Source organism: Ambystoma mexicanum, chromosome 1q (assembly GCF_040938575.1).
Source record: "Ambystoma mexicanum isolate Mex_15411 chromosome 1q, UKY_AmexF1_1, whole genome shotgun sequence".
NCBI lineage: Eukaryota > Metazoa > Chordata > Amphibia > Caudata > Ambystomatidae > Ambystoma > Ambystoma mexicanum.
Window position 1 is genome coordinate 305,841,677 of NC_090922.1, and position 24,212 is coordinate 305,865,888.

Genomic DNA, 24,212 nt, shown 5'->3' on the forward strand with positions numbered 1-24,212 from the left:
AATATCATAAAAATGAGAACAAGTCGTGGGCCAATCTATGATGCTGTAAAACAATAGGACATGTACCAGGGAAAAGACGGAAACAAAATGTATAACAGAAAAAACAGTTGACTTACAAAGTTAACATTAACCTTAGGGGGCAAGTGCTTTGAACTAAAGAGGAGAACTAAGTAAATACAAAAAATTTGATTTATTAAGCATCTATGAGGGCATTGGTGGGGTCAGGTAAGGAGGATGGGGGGAAAGCAGGTAGACCTACATCTTTAGGAAGTAATTGAAGTTCAAGCTGAGCTATGAAAAGATCCACAGTTGGGGCGGCTTTGAATCTTATGGGCAGTGGGTTCCAGTGGAGCGAGGTAAATAGAGAGAAAGAGTGGATGTGAGAGGAGGGTATAGGATGGCTAGATTGAGTGCAGAGGTGAATTGGAGGGAATGCGATGGTGAGTAAACTGGGATACAATCAGACAGGTACTGAGAAACAAGACTATTAATAGCTTGTAGACTAGGAGAAGGATCTTGAAAAGAGAGAGGTTGTGCATTGAAAGCCAACCAGCATGTTGTTGGTAGGTAAAAGTGAGGGAAAATATGAGTAGATGGAAAAGTTGAGGACTTTGTCTAGAGGTAGGACAGAGTAGAGAGGAAGGCTAAGGAATAGGCTTGTGCAGAAATTCAGTTTCCTATGCACAAGAGTGGAGATTAGAGATATATTGCAGGGGCCCGGCTCATTATCCAAGAGGGTGGAATCCTCTTTATGTATCCAAGAGGCATCAGACTTCTCGATGGTGACCACTGGCCCGGGGAGGTGGTCTGTTGGAGGCCAATAAACACACAAGGGGGACCACTGAGGGTGTCTGCACCCTGCATGTATACTCAAACATTAACACACATAGGAAGTACTGATCGCTTTTCCTATTTTAAACATGTCCAAATGCTAGTTAATAGCCTCATATAACCCTCAGCCTGATTGTGGCTTAACTTAAAGCACCTCAAGTTATTGTTCTGTGCTGTCCCACAGTGCTTTTCGGCCATGATCAATCGCGCCATGGCAAGGTTCATCCTAGATAGGCGGCTCATCACCTGCATCTCGGGATAGCACAACACAGTAAGGATAGCTAGTATCGGTTAGGCGGTTATATAAGGCTATTAATTAGCATTTAGGCTGACTGCAAAAAATACCCAGACTCGTCATTAGTGGAAAAGGTCGCTTTAATGTGACAGGCCGTGGCTTACAAAAACACGCTAACCTGGCTCCTTAACCTTACAGACTAACAGATCAATTAACAATCGCCAAAAACTACTACATAAATAAACAAATAAAATTCATCACTTAGCGTCCCTTGCTCCCTCCCCTTACCTTCAATTCCTCTTAACCTTCATTCCCGCTTTCTCCCACCTTCTCCCCAATGCCACGCGCCTCCTTCTTCAATACCTCTTGCCCCTCTTTGTACCCCCAGGGTAGCCTGTTGTGCAAACAGCACTATCCACTCTTCTTACAGCGATAATAATCCTTCGGCTTCAACCAACCATCATTTAACCAACAGTGTCCCCGGCACCAGAAAAACCCTCCCCAGAGGTGTTCTTTCTGCTCCAACGTCCCCATAACCTTCCTATTTAACTCTTGTTTAATTGTTCCTTCTCCTTCCTTCCCTTTCCCTCTTTTATATATTTATGTTTTAAAACATTCCCCACAACAACCTTGCTCCTAGACATAAAATCCAAAACTGAGTTAACTTTTTATTTCCTTTTTTTTTAATTCACCCTACTTCCTTTCCTCCAACACTACCCCTTCCCATTGCTCGCCATGCCATAATCACTTTTCTCTGCACTTTCTTTTAACAATAGCAACTCTTCATAAACCCGTCAAAGCCAGCTAATCCCTTCCATAAATTATAACTAAAACTCCCTCCAACTGCCATGGCCAATTTACTTCTCTACATAATCCTAATAGCCTTAATGCCTTAAATCCCCACCATCAAAACATTCTCTTGGGAGAAAACACTATACCTAACTGCCCTAAAACCTTTATACCCCTACATTAACAGACACCACGCATACATTGACCGGTCCCTTATAATCGTCCTTAGAACACCACTTCCTGCCGCATCTGTGAAAAAAAAGACAAATTAAGCACCACACGTAATGAACTGAATCCACCTTACTGCACTCCGCTTCTCCTCCTCTATCATACCTAAAACCTGCCACTGTAAACTTCGTATTTCCTTTTGCCCCCAATAATCCCTTGCACTTCAGAAACCTTTCTCCCCCTCCTTGCTCACTATGTCCCCTTTTTGGCAAATCCCTCACCCTGGTACCCTTTTCCGTGATGCTCATACTCTCACATCCCAACCCCTTACCACTTACCTGGTGTCTATATCTTCCACCTGACCAGATACCCAAACCTGTTCTTATTCTTTACGTGTCTGCCCCATGTTCTGTTTCCTAAACAGAGCATCACTGTCCCTCCCTTCCTCTAGCAGCCAAATAAGTTAATTTCCCTCCTTCTTTATTGAGTCATTAATTAATTATTTATTATATTCATAACCACTTCTTTGCCCCAAACCTCCTGCACTTAAACCATCATAAATCTGCACCAGCACCCTTATTATGCACCACCCCTTATGGACCCTACTCCCCCAAACTTTGTTCATCCCACCTCTTCCAACTTCTCACCCTCTAACCTGCTACACCCCCCCATTTTTACCAGCGCCCTTTCTTCTACTTTCAAACCCTCTAACCAAGGCTTGTCCAACTACAAGCCTCAAGGGCCGGATCCATGCCGTGTTTACTGTATACTCCTCATTGATATTCATTTTTTATTTTCCTTAATGTGTTTATTGGCATTTATAAGTAAACAGTGGTAAAATATCACCAATGCAGTAGAAGCAAACACGTTCCACAATTGCTGATTGCATTTTGCCAAAATAACAGACTAACAAATAAATAACATAACAACAGTTCCACACATGTTAACCAGGTCTTGATAACATCCTTCCAGTGGTCTGTTCCCAGGTCCAAGAGTAAGGGGATACCAATTGTACAGAGTTGGGCTGCACTATTCAGTATCTGACAGAGTTCAAGAGTTTTAGCGCTGGCGGTAAAACAAGCACAATAGCTGAGCACCTTGTTCATGCAACCCCGCAGCTAGCGACAGGGTGCTCACTGTGGCTTGTCATCTGAGGGTTGAAACATGTCCCAAATCAACTGCTTCCATGGCTCATAAGCTCCCCCAGAAGCTGCATCCATGCTCTGCGCTGATCTGGCCCACATCCTGGTCTCCGCTATGGTCCAGGTCTCAAAGTCCCTTAGCCAGCGTGAATATTGTGGGCACCCAGCCCACTTCCAGGACATGGCAATGCATTGCTTGGAGAGGATGCAAGCCAGATCCATATACTTTATGATATACTTGTGTTTACTTTTTCTTGGGTACGCCCCCAGCAAGCACTCCGTCGAATTCCAGGAGTACCTAGAAACCCCGGCCCTCCTACATGCTTGCTCAACCCGAGACCAGAGACCCTGCACTTTAGTGCAATGTCAGAACATGTGTGCCTGGCCTTCCCTATCACCTGGACACCAAGGGCATGTAGACTGTTCACCTTTATTGAATTTGGCCACCCTACTAGCCTTCTCAGACAAAGCTACCTCATGGATCAGCTCATTTCTGAACAACAGATCCATGTGGGTCTTCTCACCCACTGCTGCTGCCGAACCTTCTCCAGTTCCCTGCGGGGTACCCCAAGGATTGTGCGTTTCCCCCACACTCTACAATGTGTTTACGAAACCTTTATTTGATATTTTGGATTATCTGGGTGTTACCTACACTAATTATGCAGATGACACCCAGATACTCACCCCTATTACCGGGGACCACACAACTGACACATTAGCTGTTAATACCATCTACCAAGTCATCCAAGCCTGGATGGCCCAACACGAACTCTGTCTTAATGACGATAAAACAGAGCTCCTAATCTTGGGATCACATCACAGACTCAACAAACTAGAGCCCTCCTTCAAATTCATCGTCATTGATGGGAATACCATTAAAGTCTCGAGCGACACCAAAACATTAGGTATTTATCTTGATTCCACCCTTTCCCTCATTAGACAAACAAACGTTGTATCTTCAGCCGTGGCCTACACCCGCAAGCTCATTACAGCCTGCCGCCCTTTCCTCACACCAGCCAACTGTACCACTCTAGCCAGGACTTTGGTCATGTCACAAAATCGACTACTGCAACGCCCTCTATCTAGGCACTAACCAATGTACTCTTAATAAGCTACAGGTTATCCAGAACTATGCCATCAGAGCTGCATTAAATATCCCCAAGAATCAGCACATATCTAACACTAGACGGAGCCTTCACTGGCTCCCTGTAACACAAAGAATTTCACTCAAAACACTGGCTCTTACGCACAAATGCCTCACCAACCAAGCACCCAACTACCTAGCCTGTCGATTTGAGTACCACACATCCAACCGACCTATCAGAACCGCCCAGGCTAACTGTCTCTCCATACATCGATACAAACTGCAGAAATCAGGCGGTACGAGCTTCCCTGTCCTCGCTGCGAAACTCTGGAACTCACTACCCAACCATCTCAGAGCTGAACCCTCATTCCATGCCTTTAAGAGTAAGACCAAAGCATGGTTGACTGCCCAGGACCTCGCCCAGCACTGATCATCCTGCTAGCCATCACACTTTTTCTCGTTGCCTCAACTATGGGGTAGCGTGTGCATATAATATCTTGTATATTTTCTGTATATCTATTAACTTTTACATATTCCCTGCCTGATGATAGGCCTCGCTTATCGCCACCTTACTTGTCAGACCCTAGATTCTGTATATTACTGTAAAGTATGTTTTCTTTTTTTATGTTACAGTTTGCATTACTTATGTAACCCAAGTTATGCACCCAGATGCCCTTGGGCCAGGTGCACTATATAAATAAACAAAATACAAATACAAATCATATAGGTCCAGTACAGCACATTTAATGGGATCAGTTTAAAGTGGGAATTACTGGACACATCCTTGGGAAACCTAAGGATACGCTCCCACTCCTTCACCCCGATCTCCATTCCCAGGTCTAATTCCCAACATGCTTTCAATGCGGTGCTACAGGTGTTAGGTCTATCCATTAGGGTGCTAAATAGTCAAGACACCGGCCGCCAACCATCCTACAGAGAAAACATCAAAACCAGAAGCGCATTTGCCTCTGGTTCCTCCGGCCACCCACCCCATTTACATTTAGCCATCTCCACACTCTCATATAGTGCAGGAACTGCCCATGGGGAAGCCCAGTTTGCTCAGTGATAGCATTCAGTTCTCTGAATGTGCCATTTTCGAACATGTCACCCCATATGGAAAACCTCCAGTCCTCCCAGCGTTGTGCCATCGCCAGCTCGTACCTATTCTTGCACACATCGGCCACTACCGGGAGATCTGGCGAGTAAGGGCAATCCAACTTCAATAGTTTCATTGTTCTAAGCCACACTTTCATGCCCATGCTAATTAGTAATGGTGTTTTGTCCAGGCAGTTCAGTGGTAGCCACACAACTTCTCTGAGTTGGGCAGGTGCCACCAGCTTCTGTAGCAGCTGCGACTGAGATGTAACCTCATACAATAGTCATTTCGACACATAGCTAAGTTTTGCCACTTGATAATAACATTCCAAATTTGTAAAATGCACACGCCCTCATTATATGGTAGACACCATGTTGTCAGCGCAATCCTGTGATGGGAGGAGCCCCATAGGATACCCTGCACCAGAGAGTCCAGTAAGCGTAAGAAAGAGGCGTTGATGTAGTGATGAATATTGGTAAAAAAAAAATCTAGGCAGAACTACCATTTTCACACTCACTACTCTCCCCATTAACGAAAGTGGGAGCCTAGACCAAAAGGACATAGAGCTTCTAGCACCAACCAACACCCCTACTGTGTTGCGTACATGCATACTTTCGGGCGTGTGCATAATGTGTACACATAAATATCGGAAAGTTCCTACCTCCCACGAGAGCCCCAAATCCGGCAAAGCCTCATCCTCAACCCCTCCGAGACGCACCAACAGAAAAATACACAATTTCTCTCTATTAAAGGAAATCCCGGACACCTTAGCAAAATGATCAAATACTTACATGACTATTGGTAGGTTGTGTTGCGGCTCCCAAATATACAACGACACGTCATGAGTGTATATCAAGATCAAGTGTCTGGTGCCCCAACCTGAATTCCTGCCTCTAAAAACACCTGGCACAGGTAGAGTGCGAGCGGTTCCAGTGCCAAGACATACAACATGGGTGATAATGGGCATCCCTGTCGCGTCCCTCTCTGAATATCCCAAGCTGCTGACACCTGCCTCCCAGATTTGACCCTGGCAGTTAGCGACAGAGAATCCTCACCCATCTAATAAACTGTTCTCCAAAACCAATGTTGCAAGTAACCATTCCCAATAGAGGGAGTCAAGAGCTTTAATTGCATCGGCCAATACCAGCACGCACTGTTCAGGGCATACATTGGTCTGTGCAATAATGTGTTGCAGTCAGCGCAAATTCAGGGCGGTTCTACTGCCTAGGATAAAACCTGTCTGGTCGCGATGTATCAAGCCGCAATCACTTTGGGGAGCCGTCCCGCCAATATTGTTGTCAATATTTGAATTTCATAATTTAGCATTGCCAGGGGTCGATATGATTTGCATTTATCCGCAGGCTTTCCAGGTTTGGGTATCGGGACCACTAGGGCTTCTCGCATGCTTCCCGGGAGTATCCCACTACTAAAGGCTTCCTCAAAAACCTTGAGCAACACAGGAGCTAATGTTGAGGCATACTTTTTATAAAATTCAGGCGTAAATCCATCACAACCCGGAGCCTTGCTTCTAGCAAGTGAAGCAATTGCAGTGATGGGCTGGTCCAATGTGGCCTTTTGTGAGCTTTGTTGCTTAGGAAGCATCATCAACGAGAGGACCTCCTCTAGTTCCTCCTAGGAAACCAACTCTGAATGGCTGTACATGTGGGAGTAGAACCTGGAAAACATATTGTTTATACGAGCTTGTGTCCTGCACATGCTCCCATCTGCCTCCAGCAACTCGGTAGCCAGGTGCTTAGGGTGTTCCCGTCTGCATGGCCACGATTAAAGCCTACCTGGCCTATCCCCATCTGCATTTGCTCTGGTGGTCCTTAGGACGAAATCAAACCTGGATAGCCTTTCCCACACCTGAAGGCAGCGGTACCGGGTCTTAACCAGTCTCTCTTCGCCTAATTGCTGACCCACATTCTGGGCCTCCAGCGCCCTGACCTCATCCTCCAGGGTTTCCAGTTCCACCCTGAGCGTTCTTGTGATACCACCAGTGCTAGCAATTACATCCCCCCTAACCACCACCTTCAGCATTTCCCACACAGTACCTCACTCCTTCACACTGCCCATATTGTGGTCCACAAATTCTACCAGCGACTTCTGCAGTTTGTCTCTGAAGACATAGTCAGTCAGAGCATCCGTAGGCATGCGCCACATCGGGATGGGGCGTCACAGACTCCCCAAGTTCCAAGCCACCAGCAAGGGAGAGTGGTCGGATATTGTTTTCCCCAAATACTCAGACCCACACATATCAGCCATCTGACATCGTCCAACAAATATATAATAAATCCTGGTGTGCAGGGCGTGCAGTGAGGAATAGTCAGAGTAACCTCTACCCACAGGATCTAGCTCCCTCCATACATCCACCAAGTCCAGGTTCAACAGTGCCACATTAAGTGCAGTAAATGCAGCTGACGGACCCCCTGGGGTAATGACGATCTAGCCAACACAGGGTCCATGGTACAATTAAAATCTCCCACACCCGTAAGAAAACTGTGTTGTGCCACGAGAACAGCACGTGTGTACATGTGACGGGATTCCGTGATTTGGGAAGTAGGAGTTAACTATACACACTGCAGTGTTATCAATGTAGCCCCACAAGATGAGATACCTCTCCTCCTTATCTGCCTCTAACTCTAGTAGTTGAAATGGCAGAGTGTCCTTTATCCAAGTGAACGCTCGTCTGGCATATTTAGAGTTTACTTCACCATACTCCTTCCTCCCCAGTGCTGCCGGACCTTCTCCAGTTGCTCTGCTGTTAGGTGGGTCTCTTAGAGCAGGGCAATAGAGATCTTCTTATGTGTCAGGAAAGATTTCACCCTATTCCTGTGCAAGTATGTGCCCAACCCGCAAACGTTCCAGGTTAATACTTTAATGGGGGTCATAGTATAGGCATCCGTCCCCCATCTCGCACACACGTTCACCAACACCCCCCGCCCCTCTCATGACAAACCAGTGACTCCGGGCATGCCTGAGATACTTCCACAGCCAACTCCCCCCCCCCGACCAGTCAAATCTTAGGGACAGCATACAGACCAAAATGCACGGAAAACCTAAAACCAGTAAAACATTTAACCAAACATTAATAACTCGCCCAGCTACTGCACAGGGTGTACAGTGCTCGGGTGTCCCCACATCATTAGTACCTAGCCAGGCCAACAAGTGTCGAGTAATGGGAGTTAGCAACAGGCCAGCCCCCCACCTATGCATAGGGTGTTCCAACAAGTCCATTGACGGGTGACCAAACGTTGCCCTCATCGTATGTGAGATGAATTATACAGTCGGGTAAATATTTGCATATCAAACAGAACACAGAAAGCCACTTAGCGTTCAATATAACTAGTGCGCCCTTCTCTAGGACAATCAGAGGGACAAAGTCGCTGACCTCACTGTCCACTCTTCCTTGGTAATTCCCAGCAGCAGACAATGTTAAATGAGATGTCCAGATATCTCAAACCTCCACCCCGGGCAACCCATCTCCTAAATGACACCCACCGGGCTAAGTGTTAGGTTTGTCACCACTGGCCAAATGATTGTGTTCCAGCCACATGTTTGCAGCCGCAGGAGTTTCAAGGAAATGTTGCCTACCTTTGTAGATGATTTTGAGCCTGAAAGGGTATATGAGCATATATTTAATATTTAGATGCCTAAGTCTCGCCTTGATCGCAACAAAGGAGTTCCTGGGCCTCTGAACCGCTGGTGTGTAATCCAGGTAGATGGTGACTTCGGAGCTGTTTCTCTGGATCTCACTGCCTTCTCTGGAGTGTTTCAAGATCACCTCCCTGTCATGGAAGTTCAAGATTTTTGTAATGACAGGTCAGGGGTGTGAGCCCGGGGGAGGGCAGGTGCTTCTGTAGCGAATGGTGGGCATGCTCAACTGCAAAGCCCTGCGATAGGTTCCTGGCACCTACTTCCTGCAATATTAAGTTCTCAACATACTTGGTGGGATCTGAGCCCTCCAAGCTCTCTGACAGCCCAAGCAGCCATACATTGTGTCTTCGGGCCCTCCCCTCAGCATGCTCTGCCCGTATTTCCAGAGCATTGTTCCTCCTCTCCAGGTCCCGCACCCAGGTTTCCAGGTCTTTTGTAGAGTCCATCGTGTCCTTGAGCTCCCTCTCAGCAGTTGTGACCCTCCCAGCCAACTGTGGCACGTCTTATTGCAGTAACTGAACATCCACTTTTACTTTGTCAATTTTCGTTTCTAGCGAAGATCTCAGTGCGGCTTTTGCAGCTAATACCAAATCTTCCTGAGGGCTTGCGCCCGGAGCCCATGCACTTTGTGAGGGTTCCTGGGTCTTAAAATGTTAGCGAACGAGTCCATGATGGTAGTATTACCTTTGCCCTTGGTCGGGGAAATGATTCCAAAGAAGGCTAGCACCAACAATCTTAAGTTACAGTGATGGTCCAGGTGTATAGCCAGCAGCAGCAGGAGCCAGGGGAGCAATCAACCAGGGTGAAACCTGGTGCCAGCTCCGACCCCCCCGTGATGGCTGCGGAATACCCTCCAGATGAGTCAGCACTTTTGGTGCAGCCGCAAGCGGTAAACCCGCACTCAGAGGTGTTCAGTCTTGATCGGCACCGGTTCTGTTCAGCAGCGTGGCAATTGAGTCTATGTTCTCCCCCAGTGCTGCATCTCTGTCCCCCTGCTGGAGGGGCTGTACTGTGTATGGCTGTGGGGTAATGACCAGGCAATCCCTATCAGTCGTCCCTCGCACAGCCTAGTCTCAGCAACAGTGGGTCCTCACCTCACAGCCCCAGGTGTGCTAACAGCTATATGCACGAGAGTACAGCGTCCCTGTCCCTAGAGACATCCAGCAGCATAGTGTAGAGTTGTTCCGCTGATCTAATCAAGCACTCCATCGGCTCCAGCAGGAGACTTCGCTTGCTGTTCAGTCTAATCTCCCAGGTGTGTGCACAGCAGGGCCCACAGAGCAATGGATCAGTCCTCGCCCAGCCCCAGGCTCACTGTGTTCGCTTGTTCCCCAGAGAGCCAGTCGTGTAATTTATGGGGAGCGGCTCCACACTATCCCACTCTTACTGTGTTGCTTCTTCTCACAGCCATGCCCAGCGCCTGATGTCAACTGTGCAACAGATGTCTCGCCAAGATCAGGTTCCCAGTCAGAATTCCCGCAGCCTCTGCGTGGGGCAAGCTCACTGTCAGCCTTGCTTGTGTTACGTTGGGGCCCCAGGTAACTGCCGGCAGTCCCGGCTGGGAAATTAAGGCAGTGCGAGTGCCCATGGAGTAGGGAAAACACCAATCTCCTAGATGACGAGGCAGCAGCTTGTTGCACCTGCTCCGGGCTCAGTAGTGGCCGTGCCAGCACTTCAGGTCATTTAGATACCGGGGCAATCTCATCCTCTCTCACTCCCATGAGGTTTCCAAACACCAGGCTCCCGCTGGTGTGCTTACGCCCACTCCGGCTTTTTCCCCGCCACCAAGAACCAGCTGGCACCCCTTTGCCCACTTCTGGGCTCGCTCCACCCCACGTCAGTGGGCAAGTATCGGGCGGTTGCGCCCCCCGCAGGCTGCTGTTGCAGTCCGGGGTCTGTAGGCTCCAACCCTTCAGCTCCGCTTGCAGGGCAGCACCTAGGCATCAGCTCTGCATTCATTGCAAACAGGCATACGAACCCCTAGCACCAGCTGGTCATCAAATGAGGCAGCCCCTGGGCTGCAGATACACCAGTGCCTGTCTCAGCGGCATAGCGCACAGGGTGTGGTGCGCAGTGTGGACACATCTCCCCGCATACTCCACCTGCTCAGTGTAGCATGGCTCTGAACGCCATCTTCTCTCGTGGAGGTCAGAGTTTCGGGCACCCGCTCTCCAGCTTATTCCCTCCGTTTCGGCTCAGGGCATCGCTTCCCAGCAGGGCACCAACTTCCTCTACATATAGATGCTGTTAATTCCTTTCTTACCACCGAAATGTCAAGATCTTTTAAGACTCACGACAGGAGTTCCATCAGCTCACAGCCTCACACCATGGGCTCAGGCCATGTCGCTCACACCCCTCAATAATATTCATGAGATACATTTGCACACAATGATTCTAAATGTATACACATTTGTCCTCATGAATATGAATGAGGGTTATCCTGAAAATTCATCAGGATTCCAGCTCCCGTGGCCCGGAGTTCGACAACCCTTCTCTAACCCATTCTCCTCCTGCCAACACCTCCTCAGAGCCCTAACAGGTCCTTGTCAACACCCAGGCCCCTTTAGCCCTATTTCCTATTTCCCCCATTTTTAAAAAATGTTTTGTATTTATTATTTATTGAATTACTTATTTATTATTCGTTTTCTTTTTAAACACACCCTCTTGCCTCATACCCCATGCCCATCACTCACTGCACTCCAACACCACCTGCCCACCAGCCCACTTCTGCCACCCACAATTTCGTTCTGAAATCCTGAAACTCCTCTGATGCTCCCCTTGTTATTATTTCTCTATATTTATTTATTTACTTTCCCTACCCACTAAGAGTAAAGTATTCTTGCGGACATCGCCCCGGTCTCTTCATACCCATCATATGCTCTCCAATCAAGTACCCCCAACTAATGCCGCAACTAGCCCTTTTCTTTCCCATTATCATCACTTCAACTGCAAACCTCTCCTCTGCCAATCCACGTGATAACTTGTAACCTAAACCAAACCCAACCCCTTTTTGTATGGGGCCAGCATATAGAACAGCATCTCCTGGATATCCACCCACCAATGTACCCTTGTATGGGTACTCCCCTGTACCCACCATGACCATACCTTATTGCTCCCGCTCCTTACCCTGCATCCTTCCTTATTGCTCCCCCACTGCATCAGAGGCCATACCTGCTCCCTTCGTCCATGCAGTTTAAGCCCCCCTCAAGCAGTAACTCCATGCCACCTCGATTTGTCAATGTACCCCTGTTTTCACCCTTGTAAATACTTGCTCCCTTGCTCTCTGCTACACGCTTCACATGCTGTAACCCCTTTCCCAGATGCGTCTTCTGCCCATGCCGTTTAATTCCCACTGCACACTGGCCTCTGTGACACCACATCACTTCCTCTAGGCCAATGCGCCCCCATATTCACCCTTGCAAATGTTCCATATCATCGATGTTTCCACCACTGCACCAGGGGCCGTCCGTGCACCCCCGTCCATGCATTTCCATGTCAACGCCATTCCCTCACTGCACTAGGGGCAACCATGCGCCCCGTCCATGCCGTTCAAACCACACACCCTGCTACTTCACCTAGCATCACTGCCCACTTTATCCCCTTGCCACCGTGTGACACTCTTCCTCCGCTCCTTCACCCAAGCGCAAATCCTCTGATATAGCCTTTTTGCACCCCACAATTTTTGTTCCTTTATTTTGTAAATCCTCAGTTCCTTTCCCTTTTCCTTTCATCTTTTCTCTTCTTATTATTCATTTACTTATTTTTAAACCATCCTCTCCATTCCTGTGTCAAAAAAGTATAATAACTCCACAGCGCTACAATGTTCATCTCCCCCCATTCGTCTCCTCCAAACTTTCCCCTTTAAAATTACATTCTCTCCAACTTGATCCTCCAAGTTCCCCCATTAGTCTAAAACTTTATTGTTGACCTGTATTCACCCATCTTAACTGTCACTAAACTCAATTGACACCCACACCCACTTCCCCTTAACCCCAAAAACGAAACGAGGTATGCTACTTTATTATTGTGTTGCCGTTCACGCAAACCCACCAACTTCTTGACCCAATAATGTTCCCATCCCCCCTATTTCTTCATGAAAGAAACCCTTTCCACCCGGTCACCTCTACCTCTCCTGTGACAACCATTCCTCAAAATATTGCTGGCTCCCTACTTCCACCTGTCCCCGCCAGTCCTGTCCCGGGTTGGGCAACCAATAACTAGGCAATAAAAAGGCAAAGGCCAGCCTGCAGTTTCGACAAGCTCCTAAACCACAAGGCAGAGAGGGGCCATACAACCACCAAACCCCTGCACCTTGCTCTGTGCCAGGTCTTATACCTCATACCAGAGTAGGCCAACCCATATTTCTCTTTAATGGCTACACTCTTCTCTCACTTAACCAATCACCCATTGTTAGTGAGAATTCTCATAAATGGCTGATTTCCCTTACCTAATGAGTCCCTCAGCAGCTTTGCTGGATTTCTAGGATATTTTTTTTCACCTGGTAACAGTGTGAGCCTTTTTTCCCAAGCTTACATGTGTTTTGCTGGGTGTGTTTTCACTTTTTGTGTGATCTTGGGCAATGGAGCCTCACCTACTCCATGGCCTCATATGTTCATGTATGTTACACAGCACCTTCAGTGTAGTGGCACAGGGTTGTCTTTGAGACTTCCCACCGACTCCATTTTCTGGGGCTGACTACTGTCCCCAGAAAAGGTAAAGTTGCCATTAACTTTATTTTAGTCACTTTAAACCACAGACCCAGTACACCCCATTTTACATGGAGTATTGGAAAGGGTTAACTCTTATCCCTTTTTGTCTGTGTCTCTTGGAGCATTGTTTCGCTCCCTTTACATCAAGACTTGGCTGGTGGCAGTGGTAACTACCCTAACTTTTATACTGCGGTTATCTTATATAACCATGGTATTGTTTCAGGCTATTACATTAGCCTCGAACATAAACCCGCTTGACCAAATACATTTTATTTTGGCTCCAGCTGGGTTTATTCGCCATTTCTTTTTGTTAAAGTCTTTCTCGTCTTTTTCTCTAAGTGCCAAACAGGGGATGATTCCTTTGTTCGCTGTCTTTTCACAGGCTTCTGCACAGAAGCCCTCCTTAAGGAGCCTGAAAGTCTAGGTAGGCAGGATGTGAGGGAGGGATCTTCGGACCCCTGCCATGGGTTCCCCTGGTAACCGAAGTTGCACTCCTGTTTGATTAGCTGAGGGGACTGTCCTTGCCAGGACAGCCACCCTGCTGTCTGATTGACAGCCAGGCTGTGTGAATGGGGGAAAACTGCATAAAAAGCAGGTCTCTGGGACTGGAAAGGCAGAGTCGCCACTAGAACGAAAGAATGAGGAGCTAAGGGAAGAGGACCCCTACAACGACTGAACCGCCCGGTGAGGCCCTGCTGCAGATCCGAATCTTCAGAATCCGACAACAGAGAAGACCCTCCAGGAAACATCTTCCCTTGAGCTGGTGGGACCAACCAGTTCATCCAAACTGCAAGCCAGGACTCCTCCTCTGGTCGAATTCGCTGTACAGAGCTACAGTGGGCCAGATAGCCAGGAAGGTCAGACAAACCCTGCTTGGGTTTTAAGGAGCGCACCTTTTATTTGTTGCTTTGCTCTGCTGCTGGTTTCCTCCCTGGGTAGTGCAGGACCCTTCAGTCATCCTACTTCTTGTCAGTCCGACAGTCGCTTCAGGAACCATGAGCCTGCAGGAACTACCAGGAAAATCTGCCTCAGCTACAGCTCCCTCTCCGTTTTAAGGTACTGTGCAAATCCAGTTGTTCGTTTCGTTCAGCCACGGTGAAAGTGTTTGAAATCTATCTCCAAACCGAGGGCTTGTCCTTCTCTTTTCTTTGATCTAGATTTTCTACAAACCAACCTCGTCCGGAAACCGTGCCACAAACTTTACCGCAAACTACCCTGAACTGTATTATCTTGAGAAAAAGACTTTTGACCCATTGACTTTGGCCTTAAGCCTTTTCTATCTGATTTTATCATTGTAGTCTCTCTTGTTCGATTGCCCTGAGTACTTACCTGTTGGTGTGATTCAACTTTGTCTTTCCCTCCCTTTTTAAATTGCTGGAGTGCCATTTTGCTCGCACTTCATTTTGTAGCTTAACTTGTCTGGAATTTAAGGGAAGTGGTGTGGTGTATTAAGAGTGTGATTTTTAAAGTGCTTATAATAGTGTAATGTGTTAGGAAGAATTCTCATTTCATGGCTAATTTCCCTTGCCCATTGAGTCCCTCAGTAGCTTTGCTGGATCTCTGGAGTTGTTTCTTTCCACTTGGTAAGAGTGTGAGCTTTTCACCACTCTTATGTGTGTTGTGTTTTGCTATGTGTTTTTAACTGTTTTTGTGATTGTGGACTCTGGAGTAAACCCCTTCAGTAGCCCCCTTCTTTTGTGTGTCACACAGCACCATCTGTACAGTGGCACAGGGTTGTCATTCAGAATTCCCACCGACTCCATTTCTGAGGCTGACTACCGTACCCCAGAAAAGGGTAAAGTTACCATTAACTTTTCTTAGTCAAATTAACCACAGATCCAGTACACCCCTTACATGGAGTACTGGAAGGGTTAACTCTTAGCCCCTTGTATCTGTACCTCGTAGAGCATTGTTTCGCTCTTTTAACAGTTAGACATGGCTGGCGGCAGTGGGATCTACCCTAATTCTCTACCGCGGTTATCTTATATAACCTTGGTAATATTATAGGCTATTGTGTTAGCCTCGAACTTAAACCCGCTCGACCAAATACTTTTTCGTTTGGCTCCGGTGCGGTTTATTCACCATTTCTTTTTGTTAAAATCCTTCTTGTGTTTTATTTTGCGTGGCAAACCAGGTTTGCCTTCTTTCTTCCCTGTCTTTTGGCGGGCTTCTGCCAAGAAGCCCTCCTCAAGGCGCCTGGGTGTCTAGGTGGGCTGAATGTGACGGAGGGGTGTAGTCACCCCCTGAACAGGGAATCCTAGGAAACCCAAATCGCACTTTTTCATGATTGGCTGAGGTGGCTGTCCGGGCTGGACAACCCCCCTGCTGTGTGATTGACATCCAGGCTGTGTGAATGGGGGATTCTCGCATAAAAGGCAGGTGTCTTGGGCTGGAAGTCAGAGATTTGCCACTGGAACTACAAGGAACCGAAGAGAAGCGGAGGAGAGGTCGACTGCTGCAACTATCCCGTACCGGTGAAGCCCTGCTGCAGTCCTGAGCTATCTACCCTTCAACGACTAAGAGGAGATCCAGTCCGGAGCCTTCTTCCCTTGAGCCTGTTGGGGATAACCAGCTCATCTTCTTCAGCCAGAGGTCGCCTTCATGGTCGAAATCGCTGCACACTGCTGTAGTGGTCCGGATAGCCACCTGAAGAGCCTCTCCTGTTTTTGAGGAGCGCACCTTTTATTCATCGTCGCTGCTGCCGGCCTCATCCCTGTGTGGTGTAGACCCCCTTCATCGTCCTTCTTCGTGCCAAATCCAGGATTCGTGGGTCTACAGAAAACTACCAGGAACAACTGCCGTGGCACCAGCTTCTTCTTTGAAAAGGTACTGTGTCCTGCTTGAGGAATTTTGGGGTGAAATCCCTATTTCTCGCTTATAAGGCTTGCCCTTATTTTTCCCTCCTAATAACCTTTGCTTCCAAACATTTGACAATATCTAAAGTACTCTTGGCAACTTTGAATCCTGAACTATCCGACGTGTGATCCTCGACACAGGAACCTGGTTCCAATTAACACTGGCTCCGGCCTCTTGACTCTTGTATTTCTGTCTATGAGTGTTCTTCGATTCTGTCTGCCTATCTAACATATTGCCTATGATTTTTGCCCCCAACTCTCTCTGGGTATCTCAGGTGCTAAGTGTGTTTTTGCCCCGGTAGCATTTCTTGCCGCGGATATGCGTTTATTTAAAGATCGAACTGTCAAAAAGTGATCACAATCATATTCACGGTAACGTGTATTGTTTCGTAACACCGGTTCTCTCAAACACAGGGTACTTACCTTGATTTGTACCGTACAAAGTGAATTAGTCAGGGGTAGTGTATTTAACGTGTGGTTTTAAATTTTAATAGAAGTGTTGTGTTAATAACAAATGGTTTAAAAAATGTACTTACATTTCTTACCTGAAACCTTGAGTCAGTGTATGCTTGAGCCACAGTAATGTGTCCCTTTATGTAATCTCTGCTACTGCTCATATACTCTTGAGATAGGCCTGGCTGCTCCACTACTGCTACCACTCTAACATAGTAGTACAGGCTTGTACCAAAGATAAAACTTGTATTGCCACATGTGGTCTTAATTGTGTGTAGTGGTCCCTAAGGGCATTGCACAGGATTCTGCCTAACATAATGTTATACAACTGAAGAGTGAAATAAATTTATATTCTTTCACTTGAAAACCTTGAGTCAGTGTTTGCCTGAATCATAGTAATTGCTGTCCTTTGTGTAACTATCTGATACTGCTCACTTAGTCTTGAGATAAGTCTGGCTGCTCAGCCATCACTACCACTTTAACTGTGTAGTACAGGCTTGTACCAAAGGTGAATTTGTACTGCCACTTGTAGTCTTACTTGTGTGTGGTGTTCCCAAAGGGTACTGCTTATAATTCTGCCTAACACTGCTGGCAGCAGTGGGATCTAAAGTATAGTAATTACACTTAGAGTGCTGCTATTACCTTGGATCAACTAACCAAAGGCTAATAGCACTAAAAAGCAATATTAATCATGTCTGATATGGATAGCCACAGTTAGGGGACCCTTCTTAGCTACACTGCTGATTATTGAGAAACATTTGTAAAGAAAGGAAACTCTCTGCCAAAGGCAAAAAGTCTGAATTGATGGAAAAGTTGTTAAAGAATCCAAGTCTATGGAGTGGGTCTGAAATGCCTGACTCCCTAGCAAATGTGGAAAGTATTGAGGATGATAATATGTCTGTTACTGATGAGTTGGAATAGGTAGATGTGTCTCTTAATGTAGGCATCACTGCCCCCTTGCCTGCTCAGCAACCTCAACCCTTGTCCCAAGACAGACTAAGTACAGCACCAATTGTATATACTGTACATACCATATATAGGTTCAACTGTTTGCTTTAAATATCACTGTTTGTATATGTTGTATATTGTATATTAGTCCTTTTTTTGTTAACTGCATAACCTGCATATATTGTACTTCTGTAACCTGCCACTGCAAGCGCCCTTTTACTCCTGGGTCCGGAACGCTATATAAAATAAACAAACAAACAAACCACAGGTCCTACACTCAGTCCTGAATTCATTGCTTTAGAGAAAATGAGGCTTGAACTGTAATTCAAAAGTTTAAATGCTCAATCTGAACACAAACATCAAGAACCTAAGCTCAGAGAAATGGAGTTGAATCATGAACTAGAAATGAAAAGATTGTCTCTTGAAAAAGCTTCTCTCCCAGAGTCTTCTAGGTCTTCCATTCCTAAGAGACCATGTATACCTAAAGTAATTGTGGGTATGTATGAGGTTAAGCATGACATTTTGGATTTGTTAGCAATGTTTGAATACAACCATGGTATTCAAGGTCTTACAGGGAATCAATTGCTTCCCTGGCTCTTCTCTAGGCTACCCACTGTTGCACCTGATGTTGTGATGGAGTTAGGGGAGGTGTATAGGATGGATTATGAGTGTGTGAAGCTAGCATTAATTGCTAAATTCGTGAAGACCCCTTCCCAGCACCTTAAGATGTTTAGGACCCTCAAAAAGCATGATGGTACCCTTTGGGCTGCCTGGGTATGTGAATGTTTGAAAAACGTAGATGGTTGGAGTAAGGGTTACTGAGTACACACTTATGAAGGAATGAGAATTCTTGTTATGTTGGAGTGCATTTTTGATGTCTGCTCTCCTGGGCTCAGACAGCACTTGGCTGATTCTAAGGAGATAGATCTGAAGAAGCTAGCTAAGTCTGCTGACTTGTGGGTTGCCAACAGGGCCACTCACAATCATTCTGGGGCTACTCAGAAAAAGGATGAGGGGAAACAGCCAAAGAAAGATAACAAAGGGAATCCTAATACCTCCCATCCAAAAGAGGGCCACAAACAGCAACATAAGTGTAAACTACAGGAGAAACCAAATCAGGCTAATGCACCATCTGGACCCAAACCAGATGGAGGTCATAACAAACCCCCATTAATGACAACATTTGAGAAATGTTATGTGTGTGGGTCAACTGACCATGTGAAAGGGGATCCCAGATATTAGGGTAAACCTTCAGGGGTCCACACTGTCTCCTTAGCCTTCTCTCCAGAGGAAGAAGTACCTATGGCAAGTGGAAACTTTACCTACTGGCTGATGAACCCATGAGAGTCTCAGCTAGTGTTTCTTTAGTGTCCCTGGGCTTGTTGGAACAACAGAATCTAGATGTCTATAATTCCATCCCAGATAATACTAAAGAGTATTACAAAGCTAGTGTTCTTGTGAATGGTCAGGAAACCCCTGCCATCAGAGACACTGGAGCCAGCATAACTGTGGTGGATGAATCATTTTCAAGGTGGAGGATGTTGCTAAGGCACCCAAACGCCTCACCAAGTTAGCTAGAGGCCCTGTGCAAATGCTTCCCCAGTTACCAGCTCTCATCCAGTATAATATGACTGTCAAAATACCTATTAGTGTGCAGAGTGAAGTGCCTGGGAGAGTCCTGTTGGGTAATGACCTGAAAAGTTGTGGAGTTGTGTGAAGCACCCCCATGCCTCCCAGTAAAAGGAAACAGGAGCTCACTAGGTCTGCAAGGGAGAGAACCTTGAGAGGCTCTCCAGAGGAGTTGATAGAGGAAATCATCACTCCCACTCCACAGGAGTTGCTCACTGCTATTTCTAAGAAATCAGAGGCAAAGGGGAAACCCAAGACCTCCAGGAAAAAGTCCGACAGCACCCCTGTGCTACCAACAAGGACATCCCCAAGATTGACCAAAGTAACACCTGTGACTCCTCCACCTGCTGAGGCAGAATATGAGGTGCAACCTTGTGTGGATGAGCCCATATCTGAAGAACCAGATCTGGAGGAAGACACTGTCTTAGTTGCAGATCTTGACCCTTTTGACCATAATGAGCTGCAGTCTTTATTGGCAGAAGGTGGACCCAACATGGCAGACTTCAGCAAAGGAAAGAGAGAGTGTCCTACTCTTGAAGGTCTTCGACAACAGGCGGCTAACCAACTTGATGGTCAAGACGTTGGGAAGCACAGGTTGAGCTTGGAAGATGGCCTCTTCTACAGAGAACCGACTGAGTCTATCCCTGGGGACTGCAAAAGGAGTGTAGTGCCCCTTGCCAACAGACTCCAGTTCCTACAGTTAGCCCATGGGATACCTTTGGCTGGTCACTTGAGTTTCAAGAAGACCAAGGAAATGCTCTATCTCTACTTCTACTGGCCTAAGATGGGTTCAGAAGTTGACAAATTCTGTAGGAACTGTCACACTTGCCAAAGCTCTGGCAAGAGTGGAGCCAAGAATGTGGCACCCCTGGTGCCTCACCCAGTGGTGGGAGTTCCTTTTGAGAGGGTGAGCATTGACATTATCAGTCCCCTTGACCCTCCCACATCTTCAGGGAACAGGTTTATCCTGGTTGTAGTAGACCATGCTACAAGATACCCAGAAGCCATACCCATGAGAACTCTTAGGGCTCAGGCTGTGGCTAAGGCTCTACTTGATATCCGACAGGGGATCCAATTTTATGTCCCACTACATGCAGGCCATGTGGAAAAACTGTGGTGTCAATTATAAGTTCTCTACAGCCTACCATCCACAGACAAATGGACTGGTACAGAGGTTTAATCTTACTATGAAGCGCATGATAGGTGCTTTAGAAGAACCCCTTAAGAAAAAGTGGGACCTTCTACTGCCATGCCTTCTCTTTGCATATAGAGAAGTCCCTCAGGAGGGAGTTGGTTACAGACTCTTTGAACTTCTCTATGGCCATCCAGTCAGAGGTCCATTGGCCGTACTCAAGGAGGGGTTGGAGAGTGCTCCTTCCCCCAAGCCAGTCAGAGTGACCGACTATGTGATAGGTCTCTGGAGGAGAATGTCACACATGATAGGAAAGGCAGAGGATAAACAATGCATAGAAAAAAATGTAAACTTATGCATGTCCAAGTGGATAGCTGGGACTGACCAAAAAACTAAAATTGCAGAAAGTGAACTAAAAGAAACAAACACGAAATCAACACATACACATGTGGAGGAGAGTTCGCTTGATTTGGCAGACCTAAGTACATATTCGATCGAAAACTCAGAGTCGGAAATACCCTGCCCAAGTGGAGAGAAAAGAAAGGTGTCCTTTGTGGAAGATACTTCCCCAAGAACAGATCCAAGAGTTACAAATAAGGCGACACAATCAAAGGCATCTGGAAAAGAGAAATATAAAACAGACGACCTAAGATATAGAAGAAGTCGGATAACTCCAGAAAGGAAAACGTTGTTCCGATTGGCTAACACAAAGATAAACAAAACCAAATACGAAAGTGATAAGGATCGCCCTACACAGACTAAAAAGGAAAAACATGAGGACAAAAGGGCTGATAACACACCGAATGGTGGAACCCGTCATAAACAATACTCTCAACACAATCAAAATGCAAGACAAAATAAAACAGAAACATCCTCACATAGAAAAAGTGCAGAAACACCAGAAAACCGATTCGAAAGAAGAGAAAAAACTAGCTCAAGTGACAGACACTCAGAAAGAAAAACCAGAATAAACAGAAGACCATTGGACTACTCCATACAGTTAAACCCCACTCGGACATCAACAATTTTCACTCACAAAAGTAACTCATCACATACTTGAAATTAGAAAAAAGTGACAAAAATGGGGAAAAGATCTTACTAAATAGAAAAGCAACTATGAGGCTACTACAAAAAGTGCACATAGGAGATCAAATTAAAAGTGTGGATTTAAACATAGTGGAGTTCGCACACAAAGCCCGGACAGACAGCATCTTCCTGCATATTACATTTTATACAGTGAAAAAACTCCTGTTATCTGTGGCAGGAGACCTAGTCAAAAGAGGGTATACCTTAAGAGAAACTACAGCAGAAGAAAGAGGGCATAGAAGAGACGATCTGCACAATGCAAGAGTAAAACGCAGATACAAATGAAAAAGAAACAAGAAAAACCTCACAGATAACACCTATAACTGAAAGACGATCTAGAACAAAGAGAAAATTCAATCTAACATTGGAAAAAGATGAGCGAAAAGAATCAGAGGATCGTCGTAAATCACGAGAAACATTAGATCAAAGTGGTTCAAAGAAGAAAAATGACAAGGAAAGAGCAAAGACCAGAGAAAACTCTCTTTCCCAAGATAGCTGGACAAAAAATTACAAGAAATCACAAAGACCATCTCCAAGAAAGCCTAAAGGTCCGCTTCTTACACAGATCACCAGAGAACAAGAAAAACGCACCACCTATGGAAATGTCTCAACGCAGATGCAGACGAAAAAGACAGAAAAGACCCTTAATAAATGGGCATGGACCCTTCGTGTTGACAAGATATGTGAGGAAATAGCAACCAAATCGTCCCTCTGACAACTTAGATGGAGAGACGTTAAAAGAGCATCACACGGCTGAAGAACCAGACCAAAACATCATTATTGGCTCGTGGAACACAAGAGGCCACATCCACCTGACTTATTCAGGAGATGTGAACCTTGGCCTATTTGACCTGATAAGTTTACAGGAGACCTGGTTACTATCTCAGCCAAGCCTGGATGGCTTTGAAGTATTAATCTCTCCGGCACAAAAAGGAGAAAGAGGACGTCCTACCTCAGGCCTGTTGACAGCTGTAAAAAGCGGTGGTGCTCTCAGAATAGTTCACAACCTGATATCATCTCTGACAATTCAGGCAACACTGTTAGAATGGAATAAAGAAGACTCTACGCAAAAAAACTCAAGCAGGACCTTATCCTACTACTAAACGTCTATTGCAATCCGACGGTGACAAAGACCAAGAGTTTCATAAATAACGTGGAGAAAATTCTAACAGATGCAACTGAGAGGTACGACATGGACCACACCTTGATATGTGGCAACCTAAATGCCACCTGCCCTGCATTTGAGATGGAAAGGACAACTCATAACACGGGCAATGCGATAGGTGTAGCATGGACAAAACTGATGGAATCGTGGGATCTGTACAACCTAAATTCCCTAGAATCGGCCAAATCCAGAATTCCAACATGGGAAAGTGCTGGCAGAAGAAGCACAATTGATTATATCTTTGCCTCAAAAGAGCTATATCTCTCAACCAGAAGTTTCAAGGTAGTGAAAACCACGGCGAGTGACCACAATCTACTAACTGCAATGTGGCCAGCAAAAAAAAGGATGCCGGTGATAATGCCAAAAAACCTGGAACTAAACCAACAAGGAAACCGATTGAAAATTACAACAGAAAGCATAATTTCTATCACGGCAGCTTATAATGGACAAAAAACCTCAAACACTTCAAAAGAAAATCTGGATTACAGCCCTCTTTTGATACCTTATCTACACCCACGACGCATACGAGCAGATGACAAAACACATTTACATATTTACAATGAAGAACTGAGGTTAAAGAAATCAAATCTAAGAAAGGCTACTCGGCTTGCACGAACAAACCCAACAAAGACAAACGTAGACTTGGCATCCAAAACTAAAAGACTGTACAAATCGTGGATACAATCGACACGCTGGAAATTATATCAAGTGGATGCAGAGAACATGCTGAGAGCAGTCTGTAAAAAAACTCACAAGATTTTTGGGCAATCATAAAACACGAAACCTCACCTACGGACACAAGAACTATAAACAGTGTTGCAGAAAAAAAAATGGAGTGAACATTATACTGACCTATACAAAGATCCTATCCCAGAAGAAGCAACAGCGACTACCCAAGATGACGCAACCTGGATAGTATGCTCAGAGGAGGATATTTTGACAAAGATTAAGAATTTGAACAACTCCCGTGCCCCTGGCCCAGACGGCATCTCCAACGCCCACTTGAAACAGGATGCAGAAATTTGGGCTCCACTAATATCAGAAATCTTCAGAAGATCAAGGATTTCGAAAACCATCCCTGATACGTGGAAGACAGCAAACATCGTCCCAATTTATAAAAAGGGCCCAAGGGACGATCCGAGAAATTACAGGCCGATTGCACTATTAGACGTGCTAGGCAAACTTTTCGGATCCCTGTTGTTGGATGAATTTCAGATATGGCAAAAAGAGGCA

The 24,212-nt window shown here is 46.0% G+C and overlaps 1 long non-coding RNA gene across 2 annotated transcripts in view; it reads right to left on the reverse strand.

The window, feature by feature from the left end:
* Window positions 1-1,161: 1,161 nt before the first annotated feature.
* The window catches only part of LOC138527639 (uncharacterized), a 112,765-nt gene continuing 89,714 nt past the window's right edge, over window positions 1,162-24,212 (reverse strand). The window contains exon 5 of one of the 2 annotated variants that reach the window (XR_011283962.1): window positions 1,162-2,104. This is a non-coding gene — a long non-coding RNA (uncharacterized lncRNA). The remainder of the gene's footprint in view (window positions 2,105-24,212) is intronic. The other variant, XR_011283965.1, reaches the window with a different exon arrangement.